Source organism: Natrix helvetica (assembly GCF_964273705.1).
Source record: "Natrix helvetica genome assembly, chromosome: 5".
In the NCBI taxonomy this organism is placed as follows: domain Eukaryota; kingdom Metazoa; phylum Chordata; class Lepidosauria; order Squamata; family Natricidae; genus Natrix; species Natrix helvetica.
The window spans coordinates 92746514-92768184 of NC_138551.1; the positions used below are offsets into that span (position 1 = coordinate 92746514).

Below are 21671 nucleotides of genomic sequence, written 5' to 3' on the forward strand. Positions count from 1 at the left end.
TGTTTCTGTAGATGATATGGGAATAAGCTGAAATTCTAAGGGCAATGGGTTTTGGTTGGTTGTTTGGTTTGTGGGTTTCTATAGTTGTCCACCTCAGCCAATGATTCTGGGAGGCTTACAATTCAGAAAATACATTTTCTGAAGATCAGATCAGATAGATAGATGATAGATAGATAGATAGATAGATAGATAGATAGATAGATAGATAGATAGATAGATAGATAGATAGATAGACAGACAGACAGACACAGATGCACACGTACGTACATACGTACATACGTACATACGTACATACATATATATACACATACACACACACACACGTGTGTGTGTGCGCGCATGTGTTGCATTTGTGCTGATAATACTGCCTGATATGTAATACAGCCCAGGTTCGATTTCCAGTAAGGGTATGGCTAACTAATGAGAGCTAAATAGCTTGAAATAGATCTATACTAGTCTCCCTTTATTTATTTATGACTTCTACTGTACTGCTGTAAAAACTCTTCTACTGTACAGTGCAGTGGAGTTGTCATGGTAACAGCTTCACAGTACTCCACAAGGGGGCCCCCTCTGGTTAGGAGGAAAATCCAACATTAGAAATTATGTTCGGTCCAGACAGTTTCCCCCTATAAATAAATACCCGGCCAATGTCAGGTTATCAGCTAGTATAAGATATATAAACTATTACCAAGAATGTTACTTCTCTCTCAGAGGCTGATAAGGAAAGTTTTCAACCAGAGACTCTCCAACAGATCTTCATATCTGAACATGTTTGTAATAGGACAGATGCCTCAAAAAGGACAAGAGAGTTTAAAAGGTTTTTTTTTTTCAAGAAAAACATTCTCGCTTGATCCTGGAAACCGACTGATACCTATTATAACTTTTTCAGTCTATGTAATTTCTGATTGCAAATATTAAGACAAAACCAGTGTTGGGTTCCTACTGGTTCAGACTGGTTCGGCCGAACCGATAATGGTTTGGCGGCCCGGGTCGCTGGAACTGACAGCAACTCAGGCCTGCCACGCCCCCGAACTGGATCCAGGGTCTCTTCTCCCATTGCTGGCATGTTTCTGCGCATGTGCAAAATAGTTTTCAGTAAACTGTGCATGTGCAGCAAAAAACATTGCATGCATGTTCAAAACGCCCTCTCTCAGCGAACTGGGTAGTAAATTGGTTAGGAATCCACACTGGACAACACACACATTTTTGAAGCCTCTTCTAAGTCAAGATTATAATTTAAATTTGTATGCTCCTTTTGCAATTATTATGGGTCCATGGTAGGATCTTGCAAGAGACATATTGGGGACAAGGGGAAAAAAAGATCTTTTTTCCAAGATTTCGTTGGACTCTAAAATAAAGCTAGAGACCATTATACTACTGCAGACGGTACTAAACCACTATAGCTCTTATAGAAAGGTGTCCTTGGAAATTTATCCAGGCCAATCAAGCAGGACTATATTTTTTTGAGGGGAGGGAGTGTAAAAATGGTAAGATGTTGACCACGCAATCAAAAGTGCCCCATTTTTGTGTACACACACACACACACACAGAGTGGCTCAGTGGCTAAGACGCTGAGCTTGTTGATCAGAAAGTTGGCAGTTCAGCGGTTTGAATCCATAGTGCCATATAACGGGATGCGCTCCCATTACTTGTCCCAGCTTCTGCCAACCTAGCAGTTTGAAAGCACATAAAAATGCAAGTAGAAAAATAAAAACCACTTTTGATGGGAAGGTAACAGCGTTCGGTGCACTTTTGGCATTGAGTCATGCCAGCCACATGACCACGGAGACATCTTCGGGCAGCGCTGGCTCTTCGGCTTTGAAACGGAGATGTGCACCGACCCCTAGAGCTGGGAATGACTATCACGCATGTGAGGGGGAACCTTTACCTTTTATACACACATACATACATACAAGTAAAAAGAGAGGAAACATTATTGGTCACTCAGTTGTGGTGGCCATCTTAACTTTTAGGGACACCCCCTCCTGCTCCCCCTCCCACAGATGCTTGTCATCAGGACTTTGGAACTTGATATTGTCCACCCTGCTCTGCAGAGTAATTTGGAAGATGCCAACTCTTTGTTTCTCTTCTTAATTGCAGGAAAATAGACCCTTTTATGTGAAGTCTCAGAAGGTGTAGGTGGTACAGCTCCCTGGAGAGGAGATGCTTATGGGACACTCAGGTAAGGTGCTGATCTTTGGATTAGAAGGGCTGTTCATGTTGTAGGCATCTGGCCTACTTCCTCAAGGATCAAAGTATTGGTTTATTGCCTGTTTGTTTTTGCTAGCTTCATTCTCCAGCAGGGTAAAGCCACTTCCCTGATGAGGAATTGGTGGTGGGAAGTGATGGAAGCAGAACATTGGGGGTCATAAGAAGGTCCCATTGGGGTCTTGCATCAGGCACATGTTCTCACTTCAGAAATGAAGAGGAGCAGCAAATGCTTCCATAGTCTATGGCAGTGTTTCTCCACCTTGGCATTTTTAAGCTGCCTAGACGGCAACTCCCAGAATTCCCCAGGCAGCTCTGAATTCTGGGAGTTGAAGTCCATACAGCTTAAAATTGTCAAGGTTGAGAAACACTGATCTATGGCAAGCTTTGGACTTGGACATTGGCTTTCCCTCCATGATGTTAAGCTGTCATTTGTGGCTTGCGAGAGAGGGAGTTTCTCATCTTTCAACAAAATGGGACCGTGTGATTTGTTGGACACGATAAAGGAACCTGATTTCTAGGTAACAATAGAGGAATGGAAAGAAATGAGAGTAAAAGCCTGCAGTTCATCATAGCTCATAAACGTAATAAGAAACTTTGGCTAAGTTTCACTTACTTGAGCAAAAGAAGGGTGCTTGATGCTCTTTGATCTTGACTGTTTTCTTGCAGGTGTTGCATTACCCAAACTAGATAGCAATAACCCAATGGTGAAATTCAATTTTTTTTTTTACTACCGGTTCTGGTAGCATGGCTTGATGGGCATCGCAGTATAGTATAAGTCTTTATTACGGTCAAAGACCAGCAATACAAATTACTTTTTACAATATATTTAAAAAGTACTGACATTAAAATATATTTAAAAAGTATTGACATTAAAAGTGGATAATAACATACATATTCTCAAACTGTTAAGGTCACTCACTGGTTTAATGGGTGAAAAGCTGGTAAGTATGGGAGTAGATACAATGGTCCAGAAATTGTTAGAGATATGTCCAAATAATTGGTACAAGATGACAACTATAATTCTGTAACCAAATTATTTTCTTATGGACATTGCAGCAACATAGAACTTTACCACTGCATATGTGGTAGCCGGGTTTATGTCCTGGAGGAGAAAGCCTACATAAAAATTGTCTGCCCTCCCTGGCAATCTCTCTAAGAAAGGGAGAACATACGCAGACCTATAAACTCCTTGTAGCTTACAGTATAATAGAGCATGTGAGATATCTTCAACTTCTCCTTTACCACATATACAAACCCTTTCTGCTATAGGTGTTCTCTTATACCTGCCCTGGAGGAATGCTGAAGGAAGAATGTTAAATCTGGCTCTGCAGAAAGCTATTCTTTGTTTTGGGAAGATCAGGTCATTTAGATATCTTGCCGATTCTCACACACCCTGTTTGATTCTGTCCCTACTGTGGACAGGCAACCTATTTAGTTCTTTTTGGAACTCCATGCCCTTCATTCTATTGATTACTACTTGCTTTGCTTGGTCAAAGACTAGAGACATTTAGAATACCGGTGAGAGCCCATAAGAGCCCAGTTTGTCATCAATTGCCTGTTTCCAGGGGGAGGGGAAGTTGTCAGTCAACACTAGTGGGGACAGTCCCTCTGGAAAGAAATGCATTTTAAGCCAATGAATGATCATCATCTTCCAGGCTCTTACCTGAATTTGAGGCATGTGGGCATGGCAGCGGAAAGATACTGCAAAATCTCTATTCCCTCCCCCCTCCTGGGTGAAGGATATTGCAAAATCTCCATTCCCACCCCACTCTGGGGACGGGCAGAGGTGGTATTTGCTGGTTCTCCAAACTACTCAGAATTTCCGCTACCAGTTCTCCAGAACCTGTCAGAATCTGCTGAATTTCACCCCTGCAGTAATCCTTAGACATATATTACTCTTCACAGTGCTTTTACAGCCCACCCTAAGCAGTTTACGGGGTCAGCCTATTGCCCCCAACAATCTGGGTCCTCCTTTTACCCACCAAGGATGAAGAACCTGACTCAACCTTCAGCCAGTCAGGATCAAACTGCTGGCAGTCGGCAGAATAAGCCGGCAATGCTGCATTCTAACCACTGCGTCACCACGGCTCTTAACTATCACCACTGCATTGTTTGGGTAATGAAACGTTTGCAAGGAGCTGAAGAAGCTCCTCGGATGAGAAGGAAAAACAAAAGTCCAATTGCCTTTTGAAAAAAGGCACTTTTGGATTTGCAAGAAACCAACCAAGGTCAGAGACCACCAAGGACCCTTCAGTTCAACCCTGAGCTACAAAATTCTCCTTGATCATTGACTTGAGTCGAAACCTTGAGTGAGTTTCAGGGTGATCCTTAGGTTTCCACTTAGGATCCGTTCCCGGAACTGAATCTGCTAAGTTAGTGGCTGTACCCTGATGTGATTGAGATTGTCGGTCGGTGGAGGTGCACAAATTCTGCCTGATTACCTTTGTTCAGTGTGTGAGTGGTGGTCCTGAGGGTCGTCTGCAACGTTATCTGCAGAGTTGAACAACAAACATTCTTGTTGCAAGTTAAAAGTAGCCTTTGATACCAGTGGTGAAATTCAAATTTCTTTCCCTACCAGTTCTGTGCCTTTGTGGGCGTGGCTTTGTGGGCGTGGTCATGTGACAGGGTGGACGGTGGCAACTTTTTAAAAACTTTTTTAGCAGACTACTGAACCAGTAGTTTAAAAAAATGCTAAAAAATAGTTTCAATAAAAGTTCCGGCAATAACGCAGCAGAGATGATTGTTGCCCAGCTGATCATCGGAACTTTTCAAAACTTTGTTTTTAGCATTTTTTACTACCGATTTGGGTGAACTGGCCCGAACCGGTAGCATTTCACCCCTGTTTAATACCGGAAAAAGCTACTTTTCAGAACACAGAATATTTCCCCAGGCTGTTTGCTGTGCCTTCTGCTCCTTGATCTGTTCAAGGGGAGATTGCTAAGACTTCCAACCTGTATGCGAATCTCCTCTTTGGCTCCTCTGCTATGCGCGCAAATTGGTTGATGAGCTTCAGAGCTTTCGTGAAGCAAACGCTTGCGGTCGGAGATGATAGAAGCGATTGATTCCTGCCAGGCTCTGTGAAGTGGCCTCTGATTGTCCAGAGAGAAAGCTTTAATGCCTGGCTGATGTTTACCTGCTGGTTTGTCTTTTCCCCTGCTGTTCTACTCATTTATTTTGCTCTCGGTTGAAAGAAAAAAAGAGAGAAAAAGAAAATAACCCGTAGATCAAAACTGTTGATTTCTAGGATAAAAGACCAATTGACCGAAATCTGAATAGATGCAATTGTTGGAAATGAAGGGAGCGTAAAATCTGATCCAATGGTCGAAACTGGCTGTGCTCTCCCACTCCCCAGATAATATGACATTTCTCTGCAAGAGAATAAGATGAAGACAGGGGAGAGTCCCCTTCTTGGCTTAATACCATTATGAAGAGCAGGAGTGGTATTGTCTTACCTTCCCTACCGGTTCGCAAATGTGAGTGCACGCTCAGCCTTCTTTGCGCATGCACTCAGCCTCCTGCGCATGCGCTTTTGGCGAAAAAAAAGAGCCTAAATGGCATGCCATGGAGCCAAGGTAGGTGGGCAGGTTGCCAATCATGATCCCTTGAATGCAAAATGCTTTCGTCGTCATAAAATACAAGCTGCTGACCAACACCTGAATTGTGATCCCTTGCCCACAAAGATGGAGCAACAGTCTATAACACTGAGTCGTAAGCAATGGTGGGATTCAGCCAGTTCACACCTATTCGGGAGAACCGGTTGTTAACTTTCCAAGCAGTTCAGTGGACTAGTTGTTGCAAGAAATCTCCTTTTGTTTTTTTCCCACTTTACAGTCTTTACTTTAATCCTGTAAGGAAGGCAGGAAGGAAACATTCTGGTGCTGTTTCTAGCCTAATCTTTATTGCCCTGCTTACAGAAACTGCCTCTCCGGTTAACCCTTATTACATTGTAACAGCTACGGCAAAGCGCCCATCGACCTGAGTGATGTTCAGCTGGCCACGCCCACCCGGTCACATGACCACTGCGCTCCACCTACCCAGCAGGTCATCAGGGCAGAGAACCAGTTGTTAAATTATTTGAATCCGACCACTGGTCGTAAGTCAGTGTTTTCAGTGTCATTGTAACATGGAACTGCTGTTAAACGAATGATTGTAAGTCGGGGACTACCTGAATTTAAGTTTAATTTTAACTTATTAATTTAAAATTAATAAGTTAATTAAGTTAAATTAATTCAACTTATTTAATAGACAAGGTGGAGAGTCAGAGAGAGAGTTGTCCTTTTTCGTGAACATTATTTTGATCGCAAGGCGACCCCTGCAATTGGTTGGGAATATTCTTTTTATCAGTCCTTTTATTTGCTTTGATACCTCCATGTTGTTCTTGGTAACAATATGACGTAACCCACATGCTTTGACAAGTTACTACTATCCCCAAAGTGGTATTTTTCCACTACGCCGGCTCCAGAATACATGTTATAATTGGCTCCAGACCTACATGCCAGGACTTGCGTTAGTATCGTCAGCTGCCACCGATGGCAGTCAGAGCCACAAATAGAATAAGTTGCTGAGCTGTGTGCTTCTTTTATGCAGTAGCCTTGTGCAAGCTGATGCTCAGTTGACAAGCATCTGGAATTTGACCCTGGGGAGGCTGCGACAGTCGTTAAGTGTGAAAAATGGTTGTAATTCGCTTTTTCCAGCGCCGTTGTAACTTTGAACGGTCATTAAACGTAAGTCAAGGACTACCTGTAATTCTGACAGATCAGCCACAGGCAAATTTTCCAGGCCTGGGTTACAGTCACCATATATGTTTTGCTTTCGGTGCATTAGCAGTAAACCAAAATGACAATTTAACTCGGTCGAAATATGGCTGAGATCTGAGATTGCTGAATCGCGTTGATGACCTTGCCGCAAAATCCTGTGAGATTGGCGGTCTTGTAAGAGGAGGAGCTTCATCACTGGAAGTTTTCAAGAAGAGACTGAACTGCTATCTGTCAGAAATGGTGTAGGGTCTCCTGCTTAGGCGGGGGGCTGGACTAGATGACCTACAAGGTCCCTTCCAACTCTGTTGATCTGCCTGTTAATCTGTCTGCTCAGAAGCTCCAGGTTTATCCCATGCCAGCATAACATTGAATTGGGTCTCTGGTGCAGCTTTTACCTTGAAGCTGCTCAATCTTAATCCGGATTTGCAATCCAGATGTTCTAAGCACATGTCAACCCAACTCTTGAAAATACTTGGAACGGGACAGAATAACAGAGTTAGATGGGGCCTCGGAGGACTTCTAGTCCATCCCCCTGCTCGAACAAGAGACTCTATACCACCAGAATGGGACCACTTGCCACAGCCAACTCGCTGCGGCCAACTCACCACGGCCAATTTGTTGCAGGACAACTGACCACGGCCGTGGGGCAACTCGCTGCAGGACAATTTAACAATCCTGTTGAATTATTTAAAATAATTTTTTAAAAACCGTATTTTAATTTTTGCCATTCACATTTCATTCTGTCCCTTCTTTTGCATCATTTCTTTCATCTTTCTATTCCACTATTTCTTAGATATTAGCGTAACTCTTGTCCTGCAGCACCTGTCCTGCCGTGTGTTGGCTGTGGCGAGTTGACCATGGTGAGTTGTCTGTGGCAAGATGGTTGTGGTGAGTTGGCTGCAGGGAATTGTCATATACTCTATACCACAGTGGTCCCCCAAACCTTTGGGCACCAGGGACCGGTTCCATGGAGACAGGTTTTTCCGCAGACTGGAGGGGGCGTGGTTTTGTGTGCTGCCTGCATCCTGTGGATGGGGCTTCACTTGTTTGTGCAATGTGGTCTCTGGCATGCCATAATCTGGTGCCGGTCCATGAACCAGAGGTTGAGGATCCCTGTTATACCATGTCACAAAAGTGGCTGTTCAGTCTCTTTTTGAAAGCCTCCAGTGATGGAGCACCCACAACCTCTGAAGAAGTCCCACTGGTTAATTATTCTCACTGCTAGGGAGTTTCTCCTTAATTCCAGGTTGCTTCTCTCTTTGTCCAGTTTCCATTCGTTGCTTCTTGCTTGCCTTGGGGTGCTTTGGGGGGGGGGGAAAGTTGACTCCCTCTTCTTTGTGGCAGCCCCTCAAATTACTGCTATCATGTCAAAAGGCAAATGCCTTGGTAAGGCCACACTTGGAATACTGCATTCAGTTTTTGTCACCACGATGTAAAAAAGATGTGGAGACTCTAGAAAGATTGCAGAGAAGAGCAACAAAGATGATTAGGGGACTGGAAGCTAAAACATATGAAGAACAGTTGCGGGAACTGGGTACGTCTAGTTTAATAAAAAGAAGGACTAGGGAAGACATGCTAGCAGCCCTCCAATATCTCAGGGGTTGCCACCAAGAAGAAGGAGTCAAACTATTCTCCAAAGCACCTGAGGGCAGGACAAGAAGCAATGGGTGGAAACTAATTAAGGAGAGAAGCAACTTAGAACTGAGGACAAATTTCCTGACAGTTAGAACAATTAACTAGTGGAACAATTTGCCTCCAGAAATTGTGAATGCTCCAACGCTGGAGGTTTTTAAGAAGATGTCGGATAACCATTTATCTGAAGTGGTGTAGGGTTTCCTGCCTAGGCAGGGGGTTGGTCTAGAAGAACTCCAAGGTCCCTTTCAACTCTGTTATTCTATTCTATTGTAAATGGAGTTTCTTTGGTTTGCCTTGAAGACATTTCACATCCCCTCCAAGAGGTTTCCTCAGCTCAGAAAGTCCAGTTGGCTCATGAAAAAACAACTTTGAGGTCTGCTTGCACTGAAGGGAACCACCGTATTTTATGGAGTATGAGACGCACCTTTTCCCCCCTAAAATAGCGTGGAAATGTTGGTGCGTCTTATACACCAAATACAACCTCACCCCCACATCCCATTTTTGCAAAAAAACAGGCTGTTTTCACAAAAAGGGAGGCTTTTTTTGCCTTCCCTCAGCCCCCAGCAGCCCTCTGTAGGCTTCAGCAGGGCTGAGGCAAGGCAAAAACGGGGGTATTTTTGCCTTGCCCCAGCCCTGCTGAAGCCTGCAGAGGGCTGCTGGGGGCTGAGAGAAGGCAAAACCTTTTTTTTTTTTCTTACTTACCTCTTCAAAATCTTGGTGCGTCTTGTAGTCCGAAAAATACGGTAAGTAACTTTTTCACCCTGCAATATTTTCCACCCACGTCATCTTCTTAAAAGGGGGGGGGGGTATGTAGAATTCCATGGGGTCTTAAGATTAAAGATGGAATCATCAAATGCAATTATTTCCAGGTTACCGAGGCAGTTACGGGGCACATTCAGGAAACACCACATTGCTGATAATTGAACCAGTTTGATGGAGAGATCATCACCTGCAAAGCAGGTGCTCCTAATTAAATCTAGAATAAAGGTAGAATAAGCAAGAATGAGTGTAATCACCATCTGTTGGTGTTCAGAAATATACCGGCCTTGATAAAGAGGTCTGGTTCAGCCATCTTGTTTTATTTTTATTTTAAACATCCGTTCCTCGGCTTAGCTTACTCTTCTTCCACTTAAAAAGCTCTTCAGAAGACTTCTTCTAATCAAGCATTTGTCAAATTAGTGACACGTCGTGAGGTTTATTGGGTCGCTCATGAATTTTCTTCACAGATTGGCTTCATGAGGGAAAAAGAGTTATGTATAGCTCCTTGAAGGAAGAATGGAACACCCTAAATCACTTTATTTAAATAATAATAATCTTTGCTGATATATAAAGTCACTGGGTTCTTTTATAAGTGGTAACCATAGCTTGTTTTGCTTATCAAAGTATGTTGGATGTTTGATGTATCAGCTTGAAGAATATAGTTTATTCTGGCAAAATGCATTGATCACACTTACTTTAAATATTTCTTTTATATACAGCATGAATGGAGATCTAGACTACTGAACTCTCAAATAGCAATAGCACTTAAACTTATATACCGCTTCATAGAGCCTTTACAGTCCTCTCTAAGCGGTTTTACAGAGTCAGCCTATTGCCCCCAACAATCTGGGTCCTTATTTTACCTACCTTGGAAGGATGGAAGGATGAGTCAACCTGGAGCCTAGTGAGATTCGAACTGCCAAATTGCAGGCAGCCGGCATTCAGCAGAAGTAGCCTGCAGTACTGCACTCTAACCACTGCGCCACCAAGGCTCAAAATGTAGTAATTCCTCTCTCTTTATTTATTAACCACTTATCACCAATTTTAAGACCCTTTGTGGTTTAACAGTAATGAAAAATATATAAAAAAAGATATCCAGCGTTCCAAATACATAGTTATATGATAGTTGTTAAAAGCATAGTCGAGTAGATATTTTCAATAATTTCTGCTAAGGCTCAGCCAAAACTGTTTCTCTGTGATGTTTTTCACTAAAGTCCACTAAAATTTCACTAAAACGTTATCTAGACTGTATATCTCCCATACTCCATATAATCCCCCCTCTCATTTTCCCACAATAGAGAATGTGGCAGGCCTTAAGGCCCAATGCAAAAGATGGCTTCCAGGCCTGACATTAGTCCTATCCCCTTCAGATGATGAACTGTCGGCTACTCTTGGCTTTTTTGTGTGTGTGTGTCACATTTTCTGGAACAAAACCCAATGCCTCAGTGGAAAACAGAAAACGCGTTTATTCCAGCTAAGTAGACTAGAGATTTGGAACTACAGTAAAGTGGCATTATATCTACACACATTTCTTTTGTGTGTAGATAAAATACAATTTTGAACAGTCTTGGGGCTTGCAAGACAGAATGGTTTGGAATTTTTTTGTGGTTTTTTTTTTCCTCCACAAGAACCTAAGGCGATTCTCGGAAAAGGGATCAGCATAAGATGTGTGTACATCTCCCTCTCATTTTGGCACCGCATATCTGCAAAATATATGTATTATCAAGAGGAGAGAAGAAATACGTACACACAAAAATCTCTTACCTGTCTTGAGCCTGTTTCAGTCCTTCAGTCGTTCATTGTTGTCAGGTGTCATCACGAGCAACGTTCGGTAATCTGATGTGATGGCTGTCATCTTGAGAAACGCACTAATGCTAACAGAAGATGATCCCTGGCAGGAGATTTGTGTGTGTCCCCCCCTCCCTCTTCCCCAAGCCTTGCCGTTTCTCTACAAAATCCCCGAATCAAATTAGACAACGCAATTGAACATTGTTGTGTGTCTGGCAAACCAAAATATGTGTGTTCTAAAGCCAGACTGCTAATGAGCACTCTTCCCATGTGTGTGGACATGAAAATTCTTCTCTCGATATCTACTAAAAGGAGATTCCACATTTGGTTTATGGGAGCAGGCTTTGAGTGTTCTATAGGATGGTCAATGGCAGAATAACAGAGTTGGAAGGGACCTCAGAGTTCTTCTAGTCTGACCCCCTGCTCAAGCAGGAGACCCTAGACCTGTGATGGCAAACGTATGGCACCCGTGCCAGAGGTGGCACACAAAGCCCTCTCTGTGGGCACGCGCGTGTTGTCACCCCAGCTCAGCCAGCTGGTTGTTGGGTTACCAACAAATGCATGCATGCTGGCCAGCTGGTTGTTGGGTTTCTGACATGCGCACGTGCACCAGCCAGCTGGTCATTGGGTTTCTGAGGTGTGCCTGTGCACCGGCCAGCTGGTTGTTGGGTTTCTGGCATTCTGGCGCATGTGTGCCTTCTGGTTTGGGCACTCTGTGCCTAAAAGGTTCGCCATCACTGCCCTGGACCAGTGATTGTGAACCTTTTCAGCACTCGGTGCCGAAAAGGGAGTGTGTTCATGTACATGGGGCACCGAGTTCCGAAAAGGGAGCACTTCCTTCCTCTACCATTCCCGAAACAAGCTTCTGTATTTATTTGAATCACGGTATCTTTCTCTACATTTAAGCTTGCTAAAATGCCTAGGGTTTTTTTTAGAGTTTTTTTTTTAAAAAACAGCCTTTACCTTAAGTGTTTCCTTTCCCTTCCTCTTTTTTTTAGCACACTTAGCTGCACTCAGTAATACAATTGAATCTGTGTGGCACTAACAACACATGAAGAAATTTCTTTCCATAGCCTGTCAGTTTGAATTTATACTACAATGCTGGCTGAATCTTATTCAGACTCCTTTAGATATTTCTCTTTCTTTTAATCTTTTAAGTTCTAGATTATATATTTCTTCTGGTTGTTTTATGTTTTTAATTCATTTTCTGGGTGAATTAAAATATAAGAAAGGGTAAGAAAGGCTGGATTGTTTAAATGTTGATCTACTGTGTTTTCACAAAAATAAGTCAGGGTCTTATTTTGTTTTGACCCCCCAAAATAAGCGCTTGGCCTTATTTTGGGGGAGGTCTTATTATTTTTGATGTATAGGAGGCAGCGAGCGTGGTCACCTCATGGCTGCTGCTATGTTGCAATATTTTTTGGGAGGGCTTATTTTCAGGGGAAGGCTTATTTTAGTGCATGCGCTCAAAAGCCCATTTGGGCTTATTCGGGGAGGTCTTATTTTGGAGAAAACAGGGTTTAAAAAGAGTAAGAACATTATGGGCAGAGGCAGACAGACTGATCTGCAAAATTTAAGTACAGGTAGTCAAACTTTACTTGGCCTAATAATAATCTACAATTTTGGTCACGAGAATGTTGTGATTGATCCTTTGGCTTTTGCTGTGCTATCAGCACTTTTCCCTTAAAACATGATGGCATTTTGCATTACCTTTTTGCGTTATTGTTAGGCTTCTCTCTATATTAACCTATACAGATAGACAAATCTTTTCTATTCAGCCGTGACTGAGGGCAAAGTTGCACAGCTAGAGGTATAGGTAGACTTCATTATACAATCTTGATAACAGTCTCATTGCTGACTGGTGTAAATTCTTGGAATCGCTATCTTGGCAAACATTTGCTTCCTTTCTTGAATTTGTCCTTTAAATCACCTTTTTAATATATGTAGTCCGTTCCTATTTTGCTATTTTGGGGGAGTGAAAGAAGGAACTACATGAGAAACTGCACATTCATTCATTAGAAATTTCATTTGGTAACTTTCCTAAGAGTGGCTTACATTCATATTATTTCTCTCTCTCTTTCTTCCTCTCTCTCTTTCTCTCTCCTCTACGCAATATTGTCATTCTCTCTCTTTCTCTCTTTCTTTCTCTCTCTTTCTCTTTTTCTCTCTCCTCTATGCAATATTGTCATTCTCTCTCTTCCTCTCTCTTTCTTTCTTTCTCTCTCTCTCTCTTCCTCTCTCTTTCTCTCTGTCTCTTTCTCTCTCTTCCTTTCTCTCTCCTCTATGCAATATTGTCATTCTCTCTTGCTCTTTCTCTCTCTCGCTCTTTCTCAGTCTCTCTCTCTCTCTGTCTCTCCTCTCACTTTCTCTCTCTGTGTCTCTCTGTTTCTCTCTGTCTCTCTCTGTCATGGGAATTAAAAATATGTGGAGACTGAAATCAATTATTTGTAAAATATTGGATTGTGTACCTTCTGAAATTAGAGAATACAAGCCGTGTTCTTCTTTTTAAAATAATGTCTTTGCACGAGTCTTCAAGATAAATATTTTGAGCCTATTGGCTTACAATTGGACTTTAAATCAGTCTTGGAAATTCTTGACATGAACTTGCAGAAGGATTTTTGTCACATTAGCCTTCAGATGACATTCTTAACAAGCAGGATTAGGAATGTGTGCGGTTTTTTCCCCACTTTGTTTTCTATTCCAGTGCCACTGATAGGCACTCATGTCATGGAAGTATATATGAACTGTGTATTTTCTTTTAAAAGTATCTATTGTTGCTGCTGCTGAGTTGGTATTTGAATCAAAATGCGGAAACTGGTGATTATTTCTGGTCTTTCCCATTAGAATGGGAGGGTGAATACAATCAATTTCTATAGGATTTGGCGAGGATCTAAAGACATATGGGGAAGATCACACACTAAGTCTTGAGCTGATTAAACTGTATAAATTGATAACAGTATAAATCCAAATGGATTCATAACTTTCCCCCTTAAAATAAGAAAAGGACCAAACAAGTGGAGAAATCATGGATAGCAACCATTAAAGAAAGATTAAATTAGTCTGACGATTGCATCTGTGATTCATCCAGACATAAATGATCAATTAGCTCCTGGAATGAAATGGAAAATATTGATAAATATTTTAGAAGCCGCAGTAGAGAAGCATAATCCTGCTTATCGCATTTTATCTGCAGCCTCGATCAAGCTACAAGAAAAGGCTTTTATGTTATTTAAATGATTGCCTGGCATTCTGAATATGAGGTGGCCTGTTATAGGTTGGGGGGGGGGGCTTGGCGGAGAGCCAAGGGAAGAAGGGATAATGTGTTTGCTTTTCCATCTCCACATACAGAGATTAGAGGTTTTATACCTTTGGACCTACCCTGCCTCAGTTCATCAGATACCATCTAATGGCCCACGCCACTATTCAATATATATTGAAATAATTCTCAAGGACAAGAAGAAAATGGGGTGGGTGGGTCGGTGGGTATGGGTGTATACATATATATTTCTGTTTATATGATACATAAGGACGGTATGTAGGTAGGTAGATAAGTAGATGGATTTTATTTATTTTATTTATTTGTTTTTATCCTGCCTTTATTATTTTTCTTTATAAACAATTCAAGTTGGCCAACATATCCCATGCCCCTTTTTCCTCCTATTTTCCTCATAACAACAGTCCTGTGAGTTGAGTTGGGATAAGACTGGCTGAGGCTCATCCTACCTTTGTTGGATCTTGGGTGAGGGCATTTGCCTATGAATAGACCTAGCTATCTCTTTATCTCTTAAGTGCAGGACATCTGCTGTGGGCTATTGAGGAGGGTGCGGGCTATTAAGAGTGAGTCTGCTTCCTGCCTTAAAAAAAAACCATGTTTCTCCATTTCTCACCCTGGGAAATATAATATTCTGCCTTTTCAATATTTCCTAGAATATTTCAGGGTGGATTTTAAAGCTACAAAACAAAGCTAAGGAGCGTGTCCTGTTGCAAGTAGAAATCATATTAAGACAAATAGCTTCTTTGGAATTTGCTCCCGAAGGAAGTTCGCCAAACCCCCATTCTGCTTTTATGAGACCAACTGGAAGGATTTTTTTAATTTGCCTGGTTTCAATGATTTCCTGTTGTCTTTTTGGCCAGTGTCGTTGTCCTGAATGTATTTCTCTCTGTTGTTGAGGCTTTGAGGAACCCTCAGTCAGAGTTTCAGCTGAATGTTGGGCTAAAAAGACAGAGCAAACAAAAATATTTTAACCAGCGTCATGACAGTGTTTGCAAGCTGCCTACTTAAAGCCATTGACCTGGATGCAATGCGTGGTGGATTCCTTTTGGGGTGAAAATTGTTTGACTTCGCTGTCGGTTCATTTTATCTCGGCGCTCAGATCGCTGGGCAGCACATTTGCTTGGCTAACATCAGAGGGGATTTTAGTGTTTTGCTTTTAGCGGGAGGGAGGCAGGAAAGTGGTTTAACCCAACCAAGTTCCTAAATAAGTCATCAGCCTGGCTTTCTATAATTTAACTTCCTTTTTTCCCCAGGACAAAATAGGAGAGAGGTGTGTAGGGCCAAGGATGCTGGATGAATAGTGCATCTGGTTCGTTTTGCAAACAGCAGGAAAGTTTAAAAGCAAAGTTGAAACATGTTTCTGGATGGATAGGGATGTCTGTGGCTATTGCATGTGCGGTGAGGACGCCTTCTTTCCTTGCAATTTAAACTCAAAAATCACAACTCTCATTTTTTTTTAAAGTCCCAGGATTTTTACACGGCTGGTTTGCACTGAATATAGAAGGGATTTCTTTAGGATTGTACAGGTGGGAGGGGAGGTGCCAGCCAGGGATGGGATTTCGAGGTTCTCCGAACTGACCATAATGTTAGCTACGGGTTCTCCCGAATCTGGGCGAACCCGTAGCAGCCCACCCCTGGCTAAAACATATGAAGAATGGTTGCAGAAATTAGGTATGTCCAGTCTAATGAAAAGAGGGAACTTGGAACTTTTTAAAGGGACAAATTTAAGAGTCTGATCATTGCCTTGGAAGGAGTAGTTAAAAACTAAAGAGAACCTACACTTCAAGTTCCAGAATGGCTCAGTCATTCTTGCAATGGCTCCGTTGCTTTAAGGACTATCTATATTTTGTATCATACGTATTTTGCATCCATTCTTCAATACTAGGTCATGCATGGGTGGAAGACCATTAGGGATGCAGACTAGACTGGAAAACTATGTAAGCTTTACCACAAAAGTGGTAAAACCTTGCATTTTGAGCCTCCACTCATGGGCTATGGTTTTCTTTAAACCAGTCGCGTCAAACTCGATTTCATTGAGGGTTGAGGTGGCCTCAGAGGGCTGGGGTGGGCATGACCAGGGTGGGAGTGACACAGGACTCGTGTCGGGGGGCACCTGTGGTGGCCAAGTGCTAATGCAGGACTTCCCTGAGACCCTCCCTCACTCTCATTATAATCTCCTTCCTTCCTTCTCCCCTCCTGCCATGCCCCATTTTCACTGGCAGAGGGTTGCAGGAGGCTATTGTGGCTGAAAATGGGGCAGGGGGGGGGCTATGTGAGGCCCCCTTGCACCCCATTTTCGCTGGCAGAGAGCTGCAGGATGCTCCCCGCCCCCCGGAACCCTGTTTTGGCTGCCAGAGGCACCGGGGACCATTGATGTTTCTAGGCCAGCCATGTGGGCTGGATCTAAGCCCCCCCCCCAATGGACCTTGACTTTGACACCCCTGCTTTAGACCAACTCAAATGTTTCTAAAATAGTGTTCAGGTTTTAGAAATACCCCGTTTCTCCCTCAGCAGGTGTTACAAAATGCGTGAAGGCTACAAAGGGGAGGCAATTTCTTCCCAAGCATCTCACTTTGTCTAGACAATTTTGATTCATGCAACAAGGAACATTCTCTGGTCACTTTGCAATTTGTTGACACGCATCTGCAAAGTTTAAAGGATCCCGGGCAAGTTTGGTCCCTGCTGTTGAAATACGCAAACTTTACTTTATGTGTTGAGCACGTATGGAAAAGCTCTAACCGTCCTGCTTTTAATTTCATCAACCACACGAGTGCTTGAATGCCACTTGCAAAACTGACTGAAGCTTTTAAAGCCCGCTAATGCAATGGGGCTGAGCAGCTGGATGCTTGCGAAAAGCTTGACGTTGTTTTGGAATGTGCGAGAACTCCCAAATATGCTTCTTATGTAAGCGACTAAAATGTGTTTTTCATTTCCAGTGGTTATCTAATCCGAAATGACTAAGTGCTAAAAACAACAACAACAACCAGGATTTGCTGTTTGAAAAATCACCCTTCTCTATGTTAGAAAAAGGGCAGTGACATCAGTTTGTCAAATACAAAAAAAAAAAAGGCGTCTGTGTGAAATGCGATACTGGTCATCAGAATAACAGTTTAACAGAGTTGGAAGGGACCCTGTAGGTCATCTAGTCCAACCCTCTGCCCAAGCAGGAGACCCTACACCATTGCAGACAGATAGCAATCTCTTCTTGAAAGACTCAAGTGATGAAACTCCCACAACTTCTGAAGGCAACTTCTGTTCCATTGGTTGATTGCTCTCACGGTCAGAAATTTCCTCCTTATTTCCAAGTTGAATCACTCCTTGTCCAGTTTCTATCCATTATTCCTTGTCTGGCCTTCAGGTGCTTTGGAAAATAGCTTGACCCCCCTCCTCTCTGCGACAGTTCCTCAAATATTGGAACACTGGGTGGACTTCAATTCCCAAAATTCCCCAGGCAGCCATTCTCAACTTTGGCTGCTTGACGGTGGGTGGACCTCAGTTCTCAGAATTCCTCAGGCAGTCATGCTCAACCTTGGTCCTTCTCTTCACTAGACTTAGTCATGCCCAGTTCCTGCAACCTTTCATTTAGTGACCAAAGTTTCAACGGCGCTGAAAAGAACGATTTATGTCTGTGAACCACAAATATGATCATAAATCACTTTATAAGAATTTGATTTTTGACCATGTGACCGTGGGGATTCTGCAATGGTCAGTCATTTTTTCAGGGCCACTTTGACCACTTTGAGTGATCGCTAAACAAATCGTTGTGACTTGAGGACTGCCTATAATTTATTCAGCTGGAAAGCCCGATGCGGAAATGTTTTCAGATTGATGATATAAACAGGTGGGAAACATGGGGCAATTTGTGTTCAGAGGGAAGTCTGCCATGGCACATCTCCAGCTTTGGTAACCTAGCTAAGCCCACAAGTATGTGGCCACATTATCAAACCAGCTTTTCCCTTTTCACATATTCTGAAGAGGCCTTAAGCTTCAATTAAATTGGGATTTGCTCATATGGAACTTTTTGGTACTGCTGAGTGGTACTCTCTACCAAAAACAGAACACAACAGAACAGAATAATAGAGTTGGAAAGGAACTTGGAAGTCTTCTACTCCAAAGTTTCTCAAACTTGGCTGCTTGATGATGGGTGGACTACAACTCCCAGAATTCCTCAGCCAGCATGGGTGACTGAGGAATTCCTGGGAGTCGAAGTCCACCCATCGTCAACCAGCCAAGGTTGAGCATGACTGCCTGAGGAATTCTGAGAACTGAGGTCCACCCATCATCAAGCAGCCAAAGTTGAGCATGGCTGTCTGAGGAATTTTGGGAATTGAAGTCCACTCATCGTCAAACAGCCACGGTTGAACATGGCTGAGTGAGGAATTCTGGGAGTTGAAGTCCACCCATCTTCAAATAGCCAAGGTTGAGAAACGCTGTATCTAGTTCAACCCCCCGCGTGAGCAGGAGACCCCTATGCCATTTCAGACAAATGATTGTTCAATCTCTTCTTAAAAACCTCCAATGATGCAACACCTACAACTTCTGGAGTCAAGTCATTTCACTGATCAATTGATCTCATTGTCGGGAAATTTCTCCTTGGTTCTAAGTTGCTTCTCTGATAATTTTCCATCCATTGCTTCTTCTTCAGCCTGACTTGCATGTTGTTGCTCTTTTTAAAAAAAATGTTTTTCCTCAACGTTATCTTGCCACAAAAATCAGGACTATCTTCATTATTGGTACAAGCTGAAAGACCTGTTCTCCTTTGTACCATTTCATCATTCTCTACCAGACAAAAAGGATTTTTCTTTTAATTATCATATTTTTCGACCCTGTTTTTACCTCCTGAAACCCCCTGCATGTGTCCTGTTTTTCGCCCAAAACAAGCTGGGTTTTGGCAAAAACGGGACACGCAGAGGGTTTGGGAAGCCTGCAGAGTGCTCCAGGAGGGCAAAAACCAGACGCAAGGTGGCCAAAAATAATTTTTGTTCTTGTTTTCCTCTTCAAAATCTAAGTGTGTCTTATGCTCCGGTGCGTCTTATAGTCCGAAAAATACGGTAATCTTTTTTCATCATCCAATCTGAACAGCAGTTTTAACAAACGGGAATGTTTGTACACAACGTTAAGTGTTTTGATTGTTTGTTTGTTGGTGGCACTGAGCTAAATAAAAAATAAAAATAAAGTCATTTCGAAATCATCCCATATGGGTTTTTTAAACCTGGAACTGAAAATATACAAAAACAATAACATCGCTTGGCATTTGAAGTCTTTCCGATGCTATAGGATGCTTTTAATAAAGTTTTATAATAATAGATTCCATGTGGCTTCTCCTGTAAATAATATATGTCTAAAGTCACAACACTGATATTTTCATATGCTGAATTTCCTCCTTTGGGTTGCAAGGTCCCCAGAAAATGTTGTCTGTGGGCAATAGAAGTGACCTTGTATGTAGGGTGTAAGTCAGTCGTGGTGAACCTTTTCTTCACCATGCACCAATGCCTGTCTTTTGAGCTGTTTCCAGGCCATTTTGGGGGCTGTTTTTCAGGCCATTTTCAGGCTGTTTTTGGGGCCATTTTCCAGCATTCCAGCACCCACAAAGACCAGCTGGCCGGCACTCATGTGTGAACCAGAAACCAGAAGAGCATCTATCTATCTATCTATCTATCTATCTATCTATCTATCTATCTATCTATCTATCTATCTATCTATCATCTATCAATCTATCTATCATCTGTCTGTCTGTCTGTCTGTCTGTCTGTCTGTCTGTCTGTCTGTCTGTCTGTCTATCTATCTGTCTATCTATCTATCTATCTATCTATCTATCTATCTAAAACTTAGTGCATTCCTGGCTATGTTAGCAACTGATGTGAGCCAGTCAGAGGGACAGGAATAAATGATTCCTCTGAAGATCCAGCAGTCTTTTAATCGTAGCTTATGAAAATATGTGCAAGGTAATCCTATTGAACAAGATAGAATAAAATGGGGGGGGGGGCTTCTCAATATTTGGATCCATTCTTTGGGAAATGGATGCCATTTGAAAAACTGTGACTTCAGATAGCAACGATTGGCTTTAAAGTTGTTCAGAATAGGAGCTGCTTTGCAGTCGCCTCAACTCCGGCTTGCTTAGTAATCAGGATTTGTGGATTTATCTCCAAGGGGGCTTTGACACTTGAATCCTGAGGGTGGGGTGAGGGTGGGATAAGGAAAGAAAGAGAAACCTTTCCCCCATTTTAAACAGGCTGTGGGTTGTTGTTGCTTTTTTAACGTCTCGGCATATCATTTGGATTTTATTTGTATGTATAAAGGTTTATTTAGAGAGGATTTCGCTTTTTATTAAGTGGCCCGCCTCACCACTTCAAATTGAGATGGTGCAATTAAAAGATAAGATGTCAAAGAAAATGTGGACATTAGAAACTTCAGTTCTGGGAGCTCGTGATGGGCATGTTTTTGGTGTTTATTTTTTTAAATTTAGTATCTGAATTTTAAAAAAACAGTTCGCCTCTACTCCTGTTATACTGTTGGGAGTTAGGGGTTAGCAGTTGGAGTTCTGGGGTCCAAATAGTGCCCCAGAGATCACTGGTTCCCAATCCAAAGTTGTATTCTGTTTGATGGGAGAACTGAGCCAAGAAAGAGGAGGAGGAGGAGGAGGACTTGTGAAGAAGAAGGAAGAGCAAGAGAGGGAGATTTGAAGGAGAAGGAGGTTTAAAGTAAAAGGTGAAGGAAATGTGAAGGAGAAGGAGAAAGGGGAGGGGGAGGAGGACATATGAAAGAGAAGGAAGAGAAGGAGAGGGAGAAAGAGATTTGAAGGAGAAGGTTTGAAGTAAAAGATGAAGGAGATTTGAAGGAGAAGAAGGAGGTGTGAAGGAGAAAGGGAAGGAAGAGGAGGACTTAGAAAGGAGAAGGAAAAGAAGGGAGAGATTTGAAGGAAAAGGTGAAAGAGATGTGAAAGAGAAAGAGAAATGGAAGGTGGAAAAGGAGGAGGAGGAGGAGGGAAAGTAGGTGAGGTGGTGGAGGAGAGGGAGGACATATGAAGAAGAAGAAAGTGAAGGAGTGGGAGAAGGAGATTTGAAGGAGGTTTGAAGGAAAAGGTGAAGGAGGAGGAGGAGGAGGAGGAGGAGGAGGAGGAGGAGGAGGAGGAGGAGGAGGAGGAGGAGATATGAAGGAAGAGGAGAAAGAGAAGAAAAAGAATCTTCCTTGCAATCAGTGACCAGTTGAGACTGTTTCCATATTTTGTTCCTTGCATAAACTGACTA

The 21671-nt window shown here is 42.5% G+C and overlaps 1 protein-coding gene across 1 annotated transcript in view; it reads left to right on the plus strand.

Moving 5' to 3' along the window:
- Positions 1-21671, plus strand: part of LOC309392679 (zinc finger MIZ domain-containing protein 1-like) — a gene marked incomplete at its 3' end in the record, with an annotated part of 326574 nt that overhangs the window by 220751 nt on the left and 84152 nt on the right. The window contains exon 4 of the mRNA XM_081954107.1: positions 2101-2182. The remainder of the gene's footprint in view (positions 1-2100; positions 2183-21671) is intronic.